The sequence below is a fragment of the Schistocerca cancellata genome, chromosome 3 (assembly GCF_023864275.1).
Source record: "Schistocerca cancellata isolate TAMUIC-IGC-003103 chromosome 3, iqSchCanc2.1, whole genome shotgun sequence".
Taxonomy (NCBI): Eukaryota; Metazoa; Arthropoda; class Insecta; order Orthoptera; family Acrididae; genus Schistocerca; species Schistocerca cancellata.
Window position 1 is genome coordinate 799,992,690 of NC_064628.1, and position 20,840 is coordinate 800,013,529.

Genomic DNA, 20,840 nt, shown 5'->3' on the forward strand with positions numbered 1-20,840 from the left:
ACAAATTTTTCTTCTTCAGAAACGCTTTCCTTGCCATCGCCAGTCTACATTTTATATCCTCTCTACTTCGACCATCATCAGTTATTTTGCTCCCCAAATAGCAAACCTCCTTAACTACTTTAAGTGTCTCATTTCCCAATATAATTACCTCAGCATCACCCAACTTAATTCGACTACATTCCATTCTCCTCGTTTTGCTTTTGTTGATGTTCATCTTATACAAATACAATGGCAGAACTTCGACTGCTGTGTTCTCTCTCACCCTGATGAGGCTTCGTGCTGCAGTCCATGCACGCGCCGCGAACGCGCTGCGGCAGTGCGCTCGATGCGACGGTTATTTCCCCGAGATCGGAGTATGTGTCCCGAGAGCTGTGAGAATATCAGAGAGTACGCAGACGGGATGCTTGAGGGGGAATTCCTCACGGGCGATTTCCCATCGCAGCGCCTCTCCGTCAGACGCGGCAGCTGCACGAGCGCGGGCGAACCGCTAATGCCCGCCGTTACAACCGCCCCCGCGCTCGCCGGCCCCGCCTTTGGCAATTTGTTTACACTCGGGTAGTTTTTATCGGGCGTCGCTCTTCCTTAGCGCAGCCGGGCGTGAGAGTCTCGAGAGAGAGTCTAGGCGGCGGCCGGGGCCAGATCCGCTCGCTCGAAATTAACGAGCGGCACACTCGTTCCGTTCGTCTCGAAATCGCGCACCATGCGCCCCTGCATTCTAACACCGGCAAAGAGGCGAGTGCTTCTCGGGCCACTGCCAGTAGGGACGCTCCCGGTACTTCGCCTTGTTTGCACGGTGAAGATATGATACAAACGCACCTGTTAATGTCGTCACGCAACGGCCGCTGTCGAGTGCTATTGACGTGTATATCGGAATATTCTCTAACAGCAAAGAAGTATAGCACTATATTTCATAGCCCGTAATACCTATACTTCATAGCCCGTAATACCTATACATCTAAATTCACAATTATTGGCTGAGCTGTGCACGGCTCTTGTTTATACCATTTATTGTTTGTCATCTTCTGTTACGGTACTGCCGCCTCGTTTTCTTATTCCATTCACTGGCGTCAATAACTTCCTGCCTTACTTGCCCGTGAGCGGCAGCAGCAGCGCCTATCGATAAGTGCACTGTCGTACCATTTCTGGGGCGACCGATAGTATTACCGGGTCGTCGTGTGTCTGGTAGTCAGTTAGGGACCGACCAGCAGTGAAGTCGGGTGACGAAGCGCCGGTGAGGCGTCGACAGCCAGTGCTGGCCGACCGCTGGCGACACACATGAACTGTCCGACGGAGGGAGATTGGAGCGGGACGACCGTTGGTTGGTTGGTTGTTCGGTTGGTCGTCTCATCGGCCGACGTATACTTGGTCCTTTCACCGTTTCCGGGCCTGGGCAGTTAGTCGGTTGGCGTGGAGCAGCGAGGAAATTTCCGCGGCACGTCGTTTGGCCGGGTCCGCTTGCGGCCTCTGTGCGGTGTCGGAGTGTGTGGTGCTGTTCCCACTGCTACGAGGTTCGTGGCTCACCAGCGAAAGTGTTTAAACTCAGAAGAGTGTTCCTGGAACCACTCTGTAGCAATTCTTGACAAGTAGGGTGTCACATTGTCCTGCTGGAATTGCCAAGCCCGTCGGAATGCACAGTGGATATAAAATCATACAGGATGCTTACGTATGTGTTACCTGTCAGAGCCGTATCTAGACGTATCAGGGATCCCATATCACTCCTACTGCACACGCCCCACACCACTGCAGAGCAGCCACCAGCTTGAACAGTCCCCTGCTGACATGCAGGTCCATGGATTCATGAGGCTGTCTCCATACCCGTAGTCGTCCATCTGCTCGAGACAATTTCAAAAGAGACTTGTCCGACCAGGCGATATTTTTCCAGTCATCAACAATCCAATGTCGATATTGACGGGCCCAGCCAGGAGTAAAGCTTTGTGTCCTACACGAATGTGTCTTCGGCTCCGAAGGCCCAAATCGATGATGTTTCGTTGAATGGTTAGCACGCTGATACTTGTTCATGATCCAGCATTGGAATCTGCAGCAATTTACGGGAGGGTTGGACTTCTGTAAAATTGAAAGATTCTCTTCGGTCATCGTTGGTCCCGTTCTTGCAGAATCCTTTTCAGGCCGCAGCGATGTCAGAGATTTGATGTTTTACCGGATTCATGATATTCACGGTACACTCGTGAAATGGTCGTATGGGAAAATACCCACTTTATCGCTACCTTGGAGATGCTGTGTCCCATCATTCGTACGCCGACTATAACACCACGTTCAAAGGCACTTTGCGCGACCGCTACGGTCGCAGATTCGAATCCTGCCTCGGGCATGGATGTGTGTGATATCGTTAGGTTAGTTAGGTTTAAGTAGTTCTAAGTTCTAGGGGACTGATGACCACAGCAGTTAAGTACCATAGTGCTCAGACCCATTAGAACCATTTTTTCAAAGGCACTTTGATAACCTGCCATTGTAGCAGCAGTAACCGATCTAACAACTGCGCCAGACACTTGTCTTTTATAGGCATTGCCGACCGCAGCGCCGTATTCTGCCTGTTTACATATCTCTGTATTCAAATACGTATGCCTATACCAGTTTCTTTGGCGCTTCAGTGTATAACCACTCTGTACATTCTGTGCCAATACATTTGCTGTATGCCATCTCCATGAGGGTGTAATTTCAGTGACTAACAGTGTAAGTTCGTCTCACTGTACGTGATCATGGGGTTAAGTATGTGTGTTATTGCATTGTAAAGGTCTCGTAATTGTGGTAACCTTTATACAGAAAATTGTCTCGACAAATGCTACGTCAATTTGGTATATTACACTGAAATACAGTTCCGAGAATATTTTATAGGAGGAAACGCCTTACTATGTTCAGCAATCTATACGGCGTTCTCCTCTAAGCGGTGGAGCTTCCGCCGAATCACTTTGATACGTGCAAGGGCGTATAGGGGATAACCTGCCTTGGACGGATGTTGCGAAGACGGAAGGAGTTCCCAATAACTGGAGGCAGCAGCAGACTCGGGGGGGATGCGCCCGAAGAGGCTTGCGCAGAAATCCGCCTTGCCTCGCCTCGCCTTACCTTACCTTACCTTTCCTTAGACTGGCGCCTCCTGCCTCCGGTAGGAGACGCTGGCTTAGCGAGAGTGCCGGCGAAAGTAAATACGCCCTCCCCCGAGACAACAATCTCCACGAGAAGCGCGTCGGCGAGTCCAGCCACCCCTCATGACAATATTCATGAAGCTTATAAGAACCTGCGCTGAGTACTCTGATAGCTAGGCTGATTGGAAACATCGGCAGGAAGAAACTACTTCTGCTTTTTCTCCTTACCGAATGACACCCTTCGACCTCTTACTTCTTCATCCTCCACTACCTTCTGTCCCTGTGCTGCTTTTAATAGCATGTAAACGGAAAAACTTTTATATTACTAACAGCGCTGTGATCGATACATCCTTGTGACGATGTCGCCATTTGAAATACACGTGACACAAAAACCGAAGGGTAGAAGATACCTGGAGACCTGGGCTGTGAACAGTGCTAAGGGACAGTAGATGGCAAACAGCGTTATTGAATGCAAAACATGCTACGCGATTTGTTTTATTCATATTAGTTGATAGTTCCACCATAAATCAATAAATTAATATTTTCACTAATTGAAACTCTACCATGATGTGTGCATGTAAATAGTGGTAAGTGCAAAAAAAATATGGCTTATGGTGGTGGAAATTAGTGCGGTGTTCGTGCCAGAAAACGCTTTTCAGGGACGACATATATAAATCCGTGAGTGGTGTGGATAATTACTACTCAGATAAAGATCCTGAACATGTTTCTGAATGTAAATGTTCTTCAAAAGTTGTCGCTATTCAGGTAAATATCAATAATCCTTTAAGCAATTAAAGAAGTGCTGTGTCCCTCGACTACTGTCATTGTGAATATACGTGAGAGTGTGATGGCAGAAATGTTAAGAGACATCTTTAGTATCTAGTTACGTCAGTTTTTACAGTCCTTATATTTCACTATTTCTTAACTTCGTAAAGCAAATACTAGTACCAGAACCTGAAACAGTTCTTATCTTTCCAACCTGTATTTTTGAGAGGTTCACAGAAATGTTTCACTAACTCGCCCAGCAATTAAACAGTGGCAGGTCAATAATAACTCATGGTAAGTGCACTCAGTGGGCAATCAAACCACGTTAAGTACCCACTGATTTGGTTTTAAGAATAAAATTTTGGATACAATTTACTATTTCAAAAAGTACCTACTTCACACAATTTGACAGCCCTCCCGTACAGCCGAGCATGTTAAAGAGCCACTTCCAGGACGGGGAGCTGTGCCGATCCCAGATCGAATCCGCCCAGCAGATTAATGACGAAGGGCGGTGTGCTGGCCAGCCTGAAGATGGTTTTTAGGTGGTTTCCCACATCCCACTAGGTGAATACCGGCCTGATTCCTACGTCCCTCCTCGGTTACACGATTCGCAAAAACTTGGAAATAATTTTGTTTGCTCACTCACACGTAGCCAACCTGTGTGGCCGTGCGGTTGTAGGCGCTTCAGTCTGGAACCGCGTGACCGCTACGGTCGCAGGTTCGAATCCTGCCTCGGGCATGGATGTGTGTGATGTCCTTAGGTTAGTTAGGTTTAAGTAGTTCTAGGTTCTAGGGGACTGATGACCACAGATGTTAAGTCTCATGGTGCTCAGAGCCAATTGAACCATTTTTGAACTTACACGTAAATAACAGTAGACATGGACAGTTGCAGCAGTACACATACATGGTCTGCTTCGCGGGCGGAGGGGCAACAGGAAGTTCATCCGTTAGTAATCACGTGGATGCGGGACAAGGCATAAGAGTAAGAAGACTCAAGAAATATTTGAAAACACTGATTTATATGAATAAAATACGAACACAATGGATATACTTGTCATATCTTTTTTATGAGATTTTATTGAAACTTTACTGAACAGTCTCTCAAAACAACCGCTGTTTACAGGCAAGCTCTTTTCTGACCGGAACAAGCGAATCGCCTACTTGCTGCCACACACCGTAAAGTGACTTGCAGAGAACACATGACGTCATAGTGTTGCTTATGAGAAAAATTCCTTTACTTGAGCCTTAACAATTGGCAATTCATGTGTATATAAAAATTCAGTACTAAGCTGTCGATCCAAGTTTTTCATAACTTATCTGTTTCTATGAAGGAAAATAACACTTTCGCCGTACACTTAGAAATAGGAGTGAGGACTAGATCATCTTTTTACCAGCTTGTACCTGTTTAAAACACACATGTTTCTCTCCCGAATGGACTTCGCAGGCGAAAAAAAAGCAATCAGGAAATTGAATTGCGCCAGCGTCGAATCACAGCAGAGATCGTGATAACGAAATTGATCAACTCCGGGGGGCATATGAAACGTCAAAATTACAAAGACTCGCGTTGGGGCTTAACAGTTCCGCCACTCGAGATATCAAAAATGGACAAGCGATGAAAGATAACTCAAATTACTGTCGCATTTGCACATGTCAGACGTAATTGGTGCACACAAAGCACGTGTCAGGGGCCAGACATTAATATTCTCCTCGTCTGCGGACCGTACTGTGCCACAGTCAGAGCAGCGCGCTCGCGACTGAACAGCAAATATGATGAGGCCGCGGACAGATTAACCACGCTTATGGCCCCCTCACGAGCCCAATGGTGGAATATCAGAGTACATAATAATAAAGAAGCACCAAATGAAATCGTTCGACAGCGTTAGTGTTATAAAAAAATGCCTCTCACGACTACACTTACACTGACGGAAAAAATAACAACACTAAGAAATAATTAATGTATATTACGGAATGTCGGCAATATGTTTGCCTAGGTCGCAAATCTGTGTGATTAACATTGCAATATCACAGTTCAATTTCAGCCCGAGATAGGTCATTGCACATGTGAAATGCCTGCTGATTAATAAGCGATGTAGCCGCCAGAAAGTTGATTGCAACCATGCAAACGTGCATGCATTGTGTTGTACAGGTGCCGAATGTGAGTTTGTAGGATGAAGTTCCATGCCTGTTGCACTTCGTCTGCCAATACAGAGACGGTTAATGCCGGTAGTGGATGACGCTGGAGTTGTTGTCCGATGGTGTCCCTTATGTACTCGGCATACAATTCCTTCTTCTAATTTATTCGCAATACGTTACATTTGTTAAAGCTGTAGGTCAATTCCCTCTCCTTACACCAAGCGTCGGCCCTCCACAGATCTACTTGCAGTCTGCTACAATTTTCTATCCTTTCGACTCCTCCCTGTACAACAGCATCATCCACGAAAAGCCTCATGGAACTTCCGACATTATGCTGACATGGTGTTGGCTATGGTTTGTCCAATGTGAATTTCGGAGCTGCTGTGCGAGAATACCAACAACGATTTCCGAATCGTAGACTGCCTGATAGCAGGGTGTTTCACGGATTGCGTGAGCGTGGTACGCTTCCCAGCGTAAATGTTGTCTCTGAACGACCCATACAACAAACTCTTGAAGTTAAAAACATTCTTCAAGTAGTGGAACGCAACCTACTAATACACTACTGGCCACTAAAATTGCTACAGCACGAAGATGACGTGCTACAAACGCGAAATTTAACCGACAGGAAGAAGATGCTGTGATATGCAAATGATTAGCTTTTCAGAGCATTCACAGAAGGTTGGCGCCGGTGGCGTCACCTACAACGTGCTGACATGAGGAAAGTTTCCAACCGATTTCTCATACACAAACAGCAGTTGACCGGCGTTGCCTGGTGAAACGTTGTTGTGATGCCTCGTGTAAGGAGGAGAAATGCGTACCATCACGTTTCCGACTCTGATAAAGGTCGGATTGTAGCCTATCGCTATTGCAGATTGTCGTATCGCGACATTGCTGCTCGCGTCGGTCGAGATCCAATGACTGTTAACAGAATATGGAATCGGTGGGTTCAAGAGGGTAATACGGAACGCCGTGCTGGATCCCAGCGGCCTCGTATCCCTAGCAGTCTAGATGACAGGCATCTTATTCGTACGGCTGTAACGGATCGTGCAGCCACGTCTGGATCTCTGTCATCAACAGATGGGGACATTTGCAAGACAACAACCATCTGCACGAACAGCTCGACGACGTTTGCAGCAGCATGGACTATCAGCTCGGAGACCATGGCTGCGGTTACCCTTGACGCTGCATCACAGACAGGAGCGCTTGCGATGGTGTACTCAACGACGAACCTGAGTGCACGAATGGCAAAACGTCATTTTTCGGATGAATCCAGGTTCTGTTTACAGCATTATGATGGTCGCATCCGTGTTTGGCGACATCGCGTTGAACGCACATTGGAAGCGTGTATACGTCATCGCCATACTAGCGTATCATCCGGCGTGATGGTATGAGGTGCCATTGGTTACATGTCTCTGTCACCTCTTGTTCGCATTGACGGCACTTTGAACAGTGGACATTACATTTCAGATGTGTTACGACCTGTGGCTCTAACCTTCATTCGATCCCTGCGAAACCCTACATTTCAGCAGGATATTACACGACCGCATGTTGCAAATCTTCGACTGCTGCCCTGGCCAGCACATTCTCCAGATATCTCACCAGTTGAAAACGTCTAGTTAATGGTGCCGAGCAACTGACTCGTCACAAGACGCCAGTCACTACTCTTGATGAACTGTGGTATCGTATTGAAGCTGCATGGGCAGCTGTATCTGTACACGCCATCCAAGCTCTGTTTGACTCAATGCCTAGGCTTATCAAGGCCGTTATTACGGCCAGAGGTGGTTGTTCTGGGTACTGATTTCTCAGGATCTATGCACCCAAATTGCGTGAAAATGTAATCACATGTCAGTTCTAGTATAATATGTTTATCCAATGAATACCCGTTTATCATCTGCATTTCGTCTTGGTGTAGCAATTTTAATAGCCAGTAGTGTACTTTGTCCGTCCAGAATGGTACACAGCGTCCAATTTTCTTCCCCTTGTCGAAGCAAAGGAGGTAGCGCAGTGGTTAAGGTACAAGACTGATAGGGCTCAAAAGACCCGTCCGGTTTCCCTAAATCACGTTTTGCTGATCTGAATATAATTGCTTTGAAGAGGACACAGCTGATTTCGTTCCCCTCCTTCCCCAATCTGTGCTAGTTTTACGCCAATAATGACCACATTGTCAACGGCCCGTTAAGGGAAATCTGTCTTCCTTTTTTCTGGAATGAGGCCAGCCGTTAAACCTTACAATTCACTTATTCAAATGGTTCAAATGCCTCTGAGCACTATGGGACTTAACTTCTGTGGTCATCAGTCCCCTATATCTTAGAACTACTTAAACCTAACTAAACTAAGGACATCACACACATCCATGCCCGAGGCAGGATTCGAACCTACGACCGTAGCGGTCGCGCGGTTCCAACTTCAGCAGCTAGAACCGCTCGGCCACCCCGGCCGACCATTTCGCTTATTAATTCTGTTTATCCATGGCTTCAGTTTCATCATAGTCGCTAGACAGCGCCTAGGCTGTGTTTTGATGGAATGAACTCGGTTCGCAGGTTCGAATCCTGCCTCAGGCATGGATGTGTGTGATGTCCTTTGGTTGGTTAGGTTTAATTAGCTCTAAGTTCTAGGCGACTGATGACCTCAGAAGTAAGATCGCATAGTGCTCAAAGCCATTTTTTTTTTTTGATGAAATGAACAAAATATTGTGGCCCGTTCGGAAACTGTCGCGAAGTTGTGAGAAGCACTGCCTCCATTGTGGCATCGTAGAGACTTTAGCCCCACGTGTCCTCAGAAAGCTACAGCGGACTCCGGTCCCCCCGCGCACCCATGCCCGTCTTTCCCCCTAGAGGAAAATCTACTTTAGTCCCTCTTCCGCCGAGCGTGAAGTCGCACGGCGGCGCAGAGCTTGAATTGAAAATTAAAACAAGGTGCAATTAAACTTGAAGGCAGCGCGTGTTAGCGACGTTAGGCGCACCCCGTGGCGCAGTGAGCGGCCGTAGCGGCAGGGGGGGCGAATATTTTAAACTCGGCGCCTTTGTGCTAAACGCCTCTTCACGTTGGAGGACAGTCCTCGCCGCACGTGAAATATTCCCCCTCCCCCCCCCCCCCCCCCCTCTGCGGCCACGGCTGAGGCTGCACCCTGACCTCTGCCCTTTCCCGCGTTGCTCCACTTCCGAGCGCCAGTGCTCATCGACAGACGGTTTCTAACGTTTCTGCTTACATCTTTACAAGACGGCTGTGCAGAATAATCATAACGGTCAATAATGACGGGGAAATGAGATTATCCATTACATGTGACCGACACTCTGAAGAGGGTATGCCACAACCACCTTAAGGGGCTCCGGAACGCCCTATACTTGCAATGTTAAAATAACGCTTATAAATTACATCTTTCCTCACAAAGTATTTGAGGTAGGAAGTTGAACTTTTTACAGATTATTTATTGGAATATGGGCTACAACTTAACACAGGGATTTTACAAAATTTTAGTTCAGTTATTAAAGATGATTTTTTTTTCAATTGTAATGAAAATTCACAACATTTTTTTGCAATTTTTTATTTATATATTCAAAAATATACAGTTTTTTGGAAAAAGGCTGTGTTAAATTATGCAGAAGGTACTGTGTAACATTTACTGAAAGTTTGAAACAAATATGTTTGGAAGATCCTTAGAAAACATGTAATTAGTATGAGAAAATAAAAGTTTTGGGAATCGAGCGACAAAGATTGGATTAACTTTTTAGTGCGTTCCAGGTCCATAGGATGGATTATCTTCATCCTCTGCAAACTCCTCCGCCAGCTTCCTCTTGTTCCTCCTCCTGTTTACTCTTGCTTGTAGTTCTAGACTCTTTACAGCCCTGTCTGCAGCCCGAAGGCGTTCCTTGTCTAAAGCAAGCATCGCTCGTACCATGTTAGAACCTATCTTCATTCCCATATTTCTAAATACCTTGCACCTTACAATGTTGCCATTATTGAAAGTCGCAACAGCAACTTTACTTTTACTCATTATTATACTTCAACAAAACAGAGATTCAAGAAACAGAATTAATTACGAATATTTTCGAGATAACGACAGAGTAAATAAACACGAAACAATCGACAATCACACCAGCGATATATATTGAACCATCACAGGTTAGCCACAACACATACTTTATCTCACATCACTCCAATGTACCTGATGAACACGGACGTTAATAATAACACCATTTGACAGCAGTTTAACAGCGCCACAGTGGGTCACGCCCATGTAGAACACATTTCAAAAAAAATTTAAAAATAGTTGTAGTCTTCGGAATTGAATAAATTATATATCTATTAAAAGGTAATAGTCTGCAGATTCAGAAAACGCAAAAAAGTAAAAATTGAACTTTTCATGATTTTGAGCCTTTCCGGAGCCCCTTAAGTTTAAATGGTAAACTAACACAGCATATGTGGACAAACATGAAGAAAAAAGATAAAAGCTGAAGAAATAAACTGTGTATAGTTGACGAATATTAATACAAATGGGATATCCACCTAGAAAGAATGTTGGAGCGGCGATAACCACTAAAAGCTATGAAACATGTACCCGATGAAAAAATACTTCTTGGCAGACCCAAGAATATATGGCATGGTTAAAGCCAACTTTGGCTACGGCCTTGCCGCAGTGGATACACCAGTTCCCGTGAGATCACCGAAGTTAGGCGCTGTCGGGCGTGGCCGGGACTTGGATGGGTGACCATTCTGGCCGCCATGCGCTGTTGTCATTTTTCGGGGTGCATTCAGCGTCGTGATGACAATTGATGAGCTACTCGACCGATTAGTAGCGGCTCTGGTCAAAGAAAACCATCATAACGACCGGGAGAGCGGTGTGCTGACCACACGCCCCTCCTATCCGCATTCTCCCCTGAGGATGACATGGCGGTCGGGTGGTCTCGATGGGCCACTTGTGGCCTGAAGAAGGAGTGCTTTAAGACGAACTTACGAGATGGAACAGACATCACGTCTAATGAAGATGTCACACACTGATGGAAAGAAAAAGTCGCAACACCACAATAATAATTAAGCTAGAGAGATGAAATTTCAGGCACAGATTTGTATAGGTAAAATATTTAAGTGATTAGCAGTGCAAGATCACAAGTAAATGTATGCGCGAGATAAGCCAATGCAAAGGTGAAGTGCTGCTGCATTAATAACCGGTGTAACCGTCGGAATGCTGAAAGAGTATGCGAACATGCATGCGCTGGTTGCACGGGTACCGGATCTCAGTTTGTGGGGTGGAGTTTCATGCGTGTTGCACTTGATCGGCAATAAAAAAATGGTTCAAATGGCTCTGAGTACTATGGGACTTAGCATTTGAGGTCATCAGTCCCCTAGATTTAGAACTACTTGAACCTAACAAACATAAGGACATTACCCACATCCGAGCCCGAGGCAGGATTCGAACCTGCGACCGTTTCAGCAGCGCGGTTCCAGATTGAAGCGCATAGAACCACTCGGCCACAGCGGCCGGCGATCGGTCAATACAAGGATGGTTAATACTGGTTGTGAATGACGCGGAAGTTGTCGTCCGATGATGCCCCATATGAGTTCGACTGAACACGTATCTGGTGATCGAGTAGGCCAAGGCAACATGTCGACACTGTGTAGCGTGTTAGGCTACAACAGTGGTATGTGAGCGAACGTTATCAAGTTGGAAACATCCTTTGGAATGCTACCCTTTAATGGCAGCACAAGAGGTCGAATCACCATACTGACGTACAAATTTGCAGTCATACTCCTGCTGGCATAATAAATCGCACCCCACACCATAACTCCAGGTTTAGGTCCAGTGGGTAGCACGCAGGCAGGTTGACTGCGGGCCCCCAACTGGCCTCTTTCTAACCGACACACGGTCACCATTACCACTGAGGCAGAACCAGCGTCCATTAAAAAACGCAATGACCTCCACCCTACCCTAAAGTCACAGATGACGGTAGTTTGGGGTCAGTGGAATGCACTCTGTAGGGCGACTGGCTCGGATATGTCCTTGAATGAACGGATTTTTAACAGTTCATTGTGTCAATGTGGTGCCAAGTGCTGTTCAAATTGCTACTGCAGATGCATTGCGATGTGACACGGCGGACACGATGGTCTTCCCTCTCAATAGTTCCACGTGGCCGAATAGAGCCCGGTCTTATTGCGACTGTACATTCTCTCGAACACCGCTGCCAGCAGTAACGCACACTGGCCACACTCCTGCCAAGTCTTTCTGCAACATTGAAGAACGAACGTTTAGCTTCTAGTAGCCCTATTTTACGACCACGTTCAAACTCAATGAGGTGTTGATAATGGCGTCTTTGTCGCCTTATAGGCATTTTTGACTGAAACCAACTCATCACGGCCAGTCTCAAAGGTAACTAACGGTCAAGACCGCCAGAGCGTGTATTTAAAGCAAATATGAATGAGATTTTCACTTTGCAGTGGAGTGTGCGCTGATATGAAACTTGCTGGCAGATTAAAACTGTGTGCCGGACCTGCCGACCGCTGTGGCCGTGCGGTTCTAGGCACTTCAGTCTGGAACTGCGGGACCGCTACGGTCGCAGGTTCGAATCCTGCCTCGGGCATGGATGTGTGTGATGTCCTTAGGTTAGTTACGTTTAAGTAGCTCTAAGTAGGAGACTGATGACCTCAGATGTTGATTCCCATAGTGCTCAGAGCCACTGTGTGCCGGACCGAGTCTCGAACTCGGGACGAGACGAGGTACTGGCAGTTTTAAAGCAAATATGATTTGCATCCTCATATAGCGCTACTCTTATGAGACTGAGCGAAATTTGAATTGACATCATCGTTCAAATGTAGACACACACCTACTAACTTTCCTGTGTGTCGCACAGCCCCTTCTCGGTTTTGCGATTTTTTCCCGTCACTTTATGTTGTTAAACAAAGAGGTCAGATCAAGGTGTAAAGTATCACCCATGCATTTTGACATATGTCTGGACGGTAAGCTGAGTTTGATGCGGGTATTCTGACAGATAGACGATATTTTATTCTGTCTCCTGAAAACATCTCTCTGAAAAACTAAATGCGGAAAGTGATACGATTGACATTTTATAAGAGCGTGACTGTTTGTACTTTAGTACATGAAAATGAGTCGTGGCTACATATAAATAATAAAAGGGTAGATCTCAGGCAGCAGAAATGAGATTTCTCAAAGCAGTAAAAAGATGTTTTATATCAGAATTAAGAATGAACTGATGAAGTGGTCCCACACTTAATCTTTGGTAGAAGATCACCTACTAAAAGGAATTTACTTGTCGGGCACACATACAGGGTGAATTATCTGTCCATACTCATGTGATTTATGCAACCTACAACGTCCTCAAAATCCACGCATGGTACTTTCATATTTTCTCGCTCACTAAGCGCAAACTATTAGTACTACAGAAAAAATTAACAGCACATTTTTGTAGGAAATGTAATGTAGCTTAATTTTGTATTGGGATACGTTATCGCTGGAGGCCACACCCCCTAGTGAAAAAAGTTATCCTAGTACAAAATTTAACTACGTTAGATCTCCTACAAAAGGCCCTGTTCGTCTTTTGTATGGGTCTAACAGTTTGTGCGCAGCGAGCGAAAGAATAGGAAAATCTGGCGTGTGGTATTCGAAGGCGTTGTGGGTTGCATAAAACTCATAGGCAGGGCAGCTTAATTATCTTGTATACCCAGTGCCTCTCCTAAGAACTGCCAGGCGCATTTTCTGTGGTGTTTCGGCAGATATTTGCAGTTAAGTTTGTGCATAGTACTGCTGGAGTCAGTCTAAACAATTAAGGCTCGTCACGCTTTTCATGCGATGCCCACTGTCAACAGAAATCGTCGATTTGTTTCACGTTACAAACAAAATTATATTTAAATCTGAATTTTACACCCCTCTCGATAGAGACCTCCCAGATTAGTCTAGTTACATATTCGTTTTACTGATATGTATTAACAGGAAGACTAAAACGCGAAGAATAAACGGCAGCCCAGCAGCGCTGAGTGTTTGGCGGTAGGGTTGACTGCGAGCCAGAGCAGAACTGTGGCTGCTGGAGTACTGGTTGTGCTTCGAGTTTTACTGTCCCTGTTAATACGTATCGATAAAGGAAATATCGCACTATTCTAATCAGGGACTTCTCTATCGAATGGGCACATTAAAATCGCTTTTAAAAGTAAAAATGTAAGTTTGTGGTAATGTCTTCTGGGACCAAACTGCTGAGGTCATCGGTCCCTAAGCCTACACACTACTTAATCTAACGTACGCTATCGACAACACATACACACACCCAAGCCCGAGGGAGGACTCGAACCAAATGGTTCAAATGGCTCTGAGCACTATGGGACTTAACATCTGAGGTCATCAGTCCTCTAGAACTTAGAGCTACTTGAACCTAACTAACCTAAGGACATCACAAACATCCGTGCCCGAGGCAGGATTCGAACCTGCCACCGTAGCGGCCACGCGGGGACTCGAACCTCCGGCGAGGGCAGCCGCACGGACCGAGACAAGGTCAAGGTGCCTTAGACCACGCGGCTACATCGCGCGGCCTTTTAAAAATAATGTTGTTTGTAACTGGAAACAGACCGACGCTTTCCGTCGACACTGGCCGCAGCATTAAAGAGGTCATGAGTACTATTTGTTTGGGCTGACTCCAGATACAGTACTAAAACGAAATTGCAAATACCTGCTGAAACTCCAGAGAAAGTGTGGCAGATGACCCTTATGAGTGACAACTAGTAAATACGGTATACCAAAAGGAAAATTGTAAACGATGGATTGAAAAGAAATGTCCCCAAAAGACCAAAAACTACTGTTGGTAAATAGTGAAATAAATTGAGTATTTTAACTATCTAGGATATAAAATTACATATGCGTAGGATAGAGAAATTCAGGTAAGACATTGGTACAATTCTCAAATATTTACGTAAAATAAATCGGATTATGAAAAAAATCATGGAAAGAGGGACAATCTAAACAGTATAAGACCACGGCTGTTCGTTCTTTATTGTATGGAAGGGAGTCAAATCACACATAAATTCCAAGTTTAAAAAATTCTGAAAGCAGAAACGAAGTTTTTCGCAGCTGTAAAAGAACGTAGTAGATTAGAGAGAATTACGAATGATGCCTTTAGGAATGATTATCACACTAGGAAACAAAATTCGTGAAATCAGAGCAAAAGGGACGGGCACATTAAATAAGCAGCCAAAGATTACCTGTCAAATAGTGGAACACTTTGTTCACTGTCTGCGTTGCATCGTAATCAACGTGTAATTAGCTGTTTCTCTGCTTCTAAGTGTTACGTTTCACTTGTACAATATAAGGTAATGACGTGGGACGACGCAGTTAACAAATTTGCACGTTTATTGTATGAAACCATTGCTGTATGCAGCTCGATCATTTACAGATGAAATCACGAAACACAAAAGAATATGTGGTTTAATACCATAAGTAAGTGTCTAATGCGACAAATTCTTAGTATGACCACTAGAATGATTCCACATTCGTCTCGGCTCCGCTTATACAGTGTGTTCTGAAACCACTCGTGGAGATAAATACAAGAGGTAGAGAACGTCAAAACAAATGTGTTTAGATAAGGAACATACGGTCTCTGTAATCATCTTGTAACGTTATGGAACATTTTGTTAGTGGTGCTGACGTAAGCTGTTGTATCGCTGACTCGGAACGTCTGCTGACATTCAAAACAGCTCTGTATACGGATGGTTGGCTGAGGTCTGTTTCGAAACACAGCGATTCATTCGCAAGCATCACTGCCTTGTGACAACAGTGGTGACTTCCTTGTGAACATACCGATTCAGCCTCAGTAATTACCGGCATTTGCCAACAACAGTGAACGTATAGCGGTTTACAAATACTGAAATGGCTGACATACGTCTGGTATACGGTTCCGTGAATGGAAATGGACGAGCTACAGTGAGATAGTATCAATAACACTTCCACAACCGGCAGACTCAACAGCACAAAGGTTTGGACGTTTGCATGGCATACTGCGTGAAACATGTGCTGTCCATGCAAGTATGCTTGATACAGGTCGGAATGAAACATTGCAGCCCCCAAAATGAAAGACAGGATTCTGCTACATGGTGATCACATTCAGTTTACAAGTACACGACGTGTTGCACACATCCTTGGGGTCAGACATAGCCTTGTTTGGAATGCGACACACGACTAGCAGCTTCATCCTTTCCGTCTTCGGCGCGTGGCAGCTGTAGCACCTGAAGATTTCCCCCAACGCGTGCCGTTCTCACAATGGTTTTTTCAACAGAGTGTCCTGCACCCCATAGTTCCGGCCGAGGTCCTCTGCACCGAGGAGTTTTTGTTTACTCGTGAAGGCTCTTTCAATACCTGTAAGTTTGGGCATATGTGAATCCATGAGATACTCGACCTCGTGCTCTTCAACAGCAGTTCAGTGTTATTTGGGTCGGCATTCTCGGTGACAGCTTGGGGAACCATCTACAACCATACTCCGCAAGCCACCTGACGGTGTGTGGCGGAGGGTACCATGAGTACCTCTATCGGTTCTCCCTTCTATTCCAGTCTCGTATTGTTCGTGGAAAGAAGGATTGTCGGTATGCCTCTGCGTGGGCTCTAATCTCTCTGATTTTATCCTCATGGTCTCTTCGCGAGATATACGTAGGAGGGAGCAACATACTGCTTGACTCCTCGGTGAAAGTACGTCCTCGAAACTACAACAAAAGCCCGTACCGAACTACTGAGCGTCTCTCTTGCAGAGTCTTCCACTGGAGTTTATCTATCATCTCCGTAACGCTTTCGCGATTACTAAATGATCCTGTAACGAAGCGCGCTGCTCTCCGTTGGATCTTCTCTATGTCTTATATCAACCCTATCTGGTACGGAACCCACACTGCTCAGCAGTATTCAAGCAGTGGGCGAACAAGCGTAACGTAACCTACATCCTTTGTTTTCGGATTGCATTTCCTTAGGATTCTTCCAATGAATCTCAGTCTGGCATCTGCTTTACCGACGATCAACATTATATGATCATTCCATTTTAAATCACTCCTAATGCGTACTCCCAGATAATTTATGGAATTAACTGCTTCCAGTTGCTGACCTGCTATTTTGTAGCTAAATGATAAGGGATCTTTCTTTCTATGTATTCGCAGCACATTACACTTGTCTACACTGAGATTCAATTGCCATTCCCTGCACCATGCGTCAATTCGCTGCAGATCCTCCTGCATTTCAGTACAATTTTCCATTGTTACAACCTCTCGATACACCACAGCATCATCCGCAAAAAGCCTCAGTGAACTTCCGATGTCATCCACAAGGTCATTTATGTATATTGTGAATAGCAACGGTCCTATGACACTCCCCTGCGGCACACGTGAAATCACTCTTACTTCGGAAGACTTCTCTCCATTGAGAATAACATGCTGCGTTCTGTTATCTAGGAACTCTTCAATCCAATCACACAATTGGTCTGATAGTCCATATGCTCTTACTTTGTTCATTAAACGACTGTGGGGAAGTGTATCGAACGCCTTGCAGAAGTCAAGAAACGCGGCATCTACATGGGAACCCGTGTCTATGGCCCTCTGAGTCTCGTGGACGAATAGCGCGAGCTGGGTTTCACACGATCGTCTTCTTCGAGACCCATGCTGACTCCTACAGAGTAGATTTCTAGTTTCCAGAAAAGTCATTATACTCGAACATAATACGTGTTCCAAAATTCTACAACTGATCGACGTTAGAGATATAGGTCTATAGTTCTGCACATCTGTTCGACGTCCCTTCTTGAAAACGGGGATGACCTGTGCTCTTTTCCAATCCTTTGGAACGCTACGCTCTTCTAGAGACCTACGGTACACCGCTGCAAGAAGGGGGGCAAGTTCCTTCGCGTACTATGTGTAAGATCGAACTGGTATCCCATCAGGTCCAGCGACCTTTCCTCTTTTGAGCGATTTTAATTGTTTCTCTATCCCTCTGTCGTCTATTTCGATATGCGTTCTTCCATTCCATGTCATAGGACGGAGATATCGCATCTTCGTGAAAAATGTGTTGCCATAACTGCTGGTGGATGCACCTCTGAATTTTAGGCAAAGGAAGTACATCCAGGTCGTTGGGGCGCCTAGGTGATGCTGTGACCTGACAACCCAGCGCACTTGGCCTCACGTGGACTTCTTCCTTTGGGGGCATATGAAGCAGCTGATGTATGGAACCGTTGTGGGAACAGAAATGATAGCGTCGCAAGAACTGACATCCCAGCTAGTTCCGTTACGGACATGCCAGAAATCTTGGAACGGACACGATAATCAATGATCCTACGATTCTTCGAAAAATTGCCTCCAAAATTCAGGTGCGTCTTATACTCGAAAGTAATATAAAAATGTCCAATGTTTGATTTAAAATTCCAGCCAGTCTTAACATTGGCCATATATTCGATGCCACGGGGAACCTATCTCTATCTGGCAACACTGGATCCAACAGGCAGCAGCCATGCACCGATGCGAAGAATGTAAGTTGCGGGGATCACAGGCTTGCCAACACCGTCTCCCTTCTGCTCCGCCATCACAAACTCTGGAGCTGTGTGTTGCCTATGATGCGTCATTGCAGTCTACGGCGTCAGTGTACTTGAACGGGAAGAGATTTGTGTTCTCAGGAACAGTACAATATTTTTGTTAGTGGATAGTTTCGTAATAGAAAAAAATAAAAAGTATTCATATGATACGGGAAATAAATTTAAAGTAACAGCATATGCAGAAGAACATGGAAACAGAGCAAGCTGAGCTGCATTTCGGCCGACTGTCAACAGGTGATGACTATGATGTTTGGTTTTTGGGGCGCTAAACTGCGATGTCATCAGGGACCGTACAAAGTCCCAATTTTTACACAGTCCATTTTTTATACTATCGAATCTAGACACTATCAAAAATGATGAAGATGATGATGTGATGAGGACAACACAAACACCCAGTCCCCGGGCAGAGAAAATACCCAACTCGGATGGGAATCGAACCCGGGACCCCGTGATCCAGAGGCAGCAACACTAGCCACTAGACCACGAGCTGCGGACGTCCGCCAATAGGAAAAACCATTCGGGACTGGGGGACTAGTAAAGAAGAACTGAACAGATAGAGGACTGAATGCAAAATGGCGTAAGTTAGATGATGACGATTTCCAGGGATTTTAAAGGTCAGTTCGGTTTTATAAAGTAGAATTTTGTAGCCTCACTTTGCAGTCTAGTAAAAAAATGGTAAAATGATATTTACAAAAATGCTTAAAAATTAATGTAAAATTCGGTACTGCGTGCATATAGACCAACGGTCGCGCATTCGAGAGTTCCTATGAGTACCACTGCTGTAATTTAGGAGCCCAAACTATCTTCCGTGCAAGTCGTCCCTAGAATCAGAAATTGCGGTCAGGGACCATATATACAGGTTGTTACAAAAAGGTACGGCCAAACTTTCAGGAAACATTCCTCACACACAAAGAAAGAAAATATGTTATGTGGACATGTGTCCGGAAACGCTTACTTTCCATGTTAGAGCTCATTTTAGTACTTCTCTTCAAATCACATTAATCATGGAATGGAAACACACAGCAACAGAACGTACCAGCGTGACTTAAAACACTTTGTTACAGGAAATGTTCAAAATGTCCTCCGTTAGCGAGGATACATGCATCCACCCTCCGTCGCGTGGAATCCCTGATGCGCTGATGCAGCCCTGGAGAATGGCGTATTGTATCACAGCCGTCCACAATACGAACACGAAGAGTCTCTACATTTGGTACCGGGGTTGCGTAGAAAAGAGCTTTCAAATGCCCCCATAAATGAAAGTCAAGAGGGTTGAGGTCAGGAGAGCGTGGAGGCCATGGAATTGGTCCGCCTCTACCAATCCATCGGTCACCGAATCTGTTGTTGAGAAGCGTACGAACACTTCGACTGAAATGTGCAGGAGCTCCATCGTGCATGAACCACATGTTGTGTCGTACTCGTAAAGGCACATGTTCTAGCAGCACAGGTAGAGTATCCCGTCTGAAATCATGATAACGTGCTCCATTGAGCGGACGTGGAAGAACATGGGGCTCAATCAAGACATCATCAACAATGCTTGCCCAAACGTTCACAGAAAATCTGTGTTGATGACGTGATTGCACAATTGCGTGCGGATTCTCGTCAGCCCACACATGTTGAATGTGAAAATTTACAATTTGATCACGTTGGTTCAAATGGCTCTGAGCACTATGGGACTTAACATCTATGGTCATCAGTCCCATAGAACTTAGAACTACTTCAACCTAACTAACCTAAGGACAACACACAACACCCAGCCGTCACGAGGCAGAGAAAATCCCTGACCCCGCCGGGAATCGAACCCGGGAACCCGGGATCACGTTGGAATGAAACCTCATCCATAAAGAGAACATTTGCACTGAAATGAGGATTGACACATTGTTGGATGAACCATTCGCAGAAGTGTACCCGTGGAGGCCAATCAGCTGCTGATAGTGCCTGCACACGCTGTACATGGTACGGAAACAACTGGTTCTCCCGTAGCACTCTCCATACAGTGACGTGGTCAACGTTACCTTGTACAGCAGCAACTTCTCTGACGCTGACATTAGGGTTATCGTCAAGTGTACGAAGAATTGCCTCGTCCATTGCAGGTGTCCTCGTCGTTCTAGGTCTTCGCCAGTCGCGAGTCATAGGCTGGAATGTTCCGTGCTCCCTAAGACGCCGATCAGTTGCTTCGAACGTCTTCCTGTCGGGACACCTTCGTTCTGGAAATCTGTCTCGATACAAACGTACCGCGCCACTGCTATTGCCCCGAGCTAATCCATACATTAAATGGGCATCTGCCAACAGCACA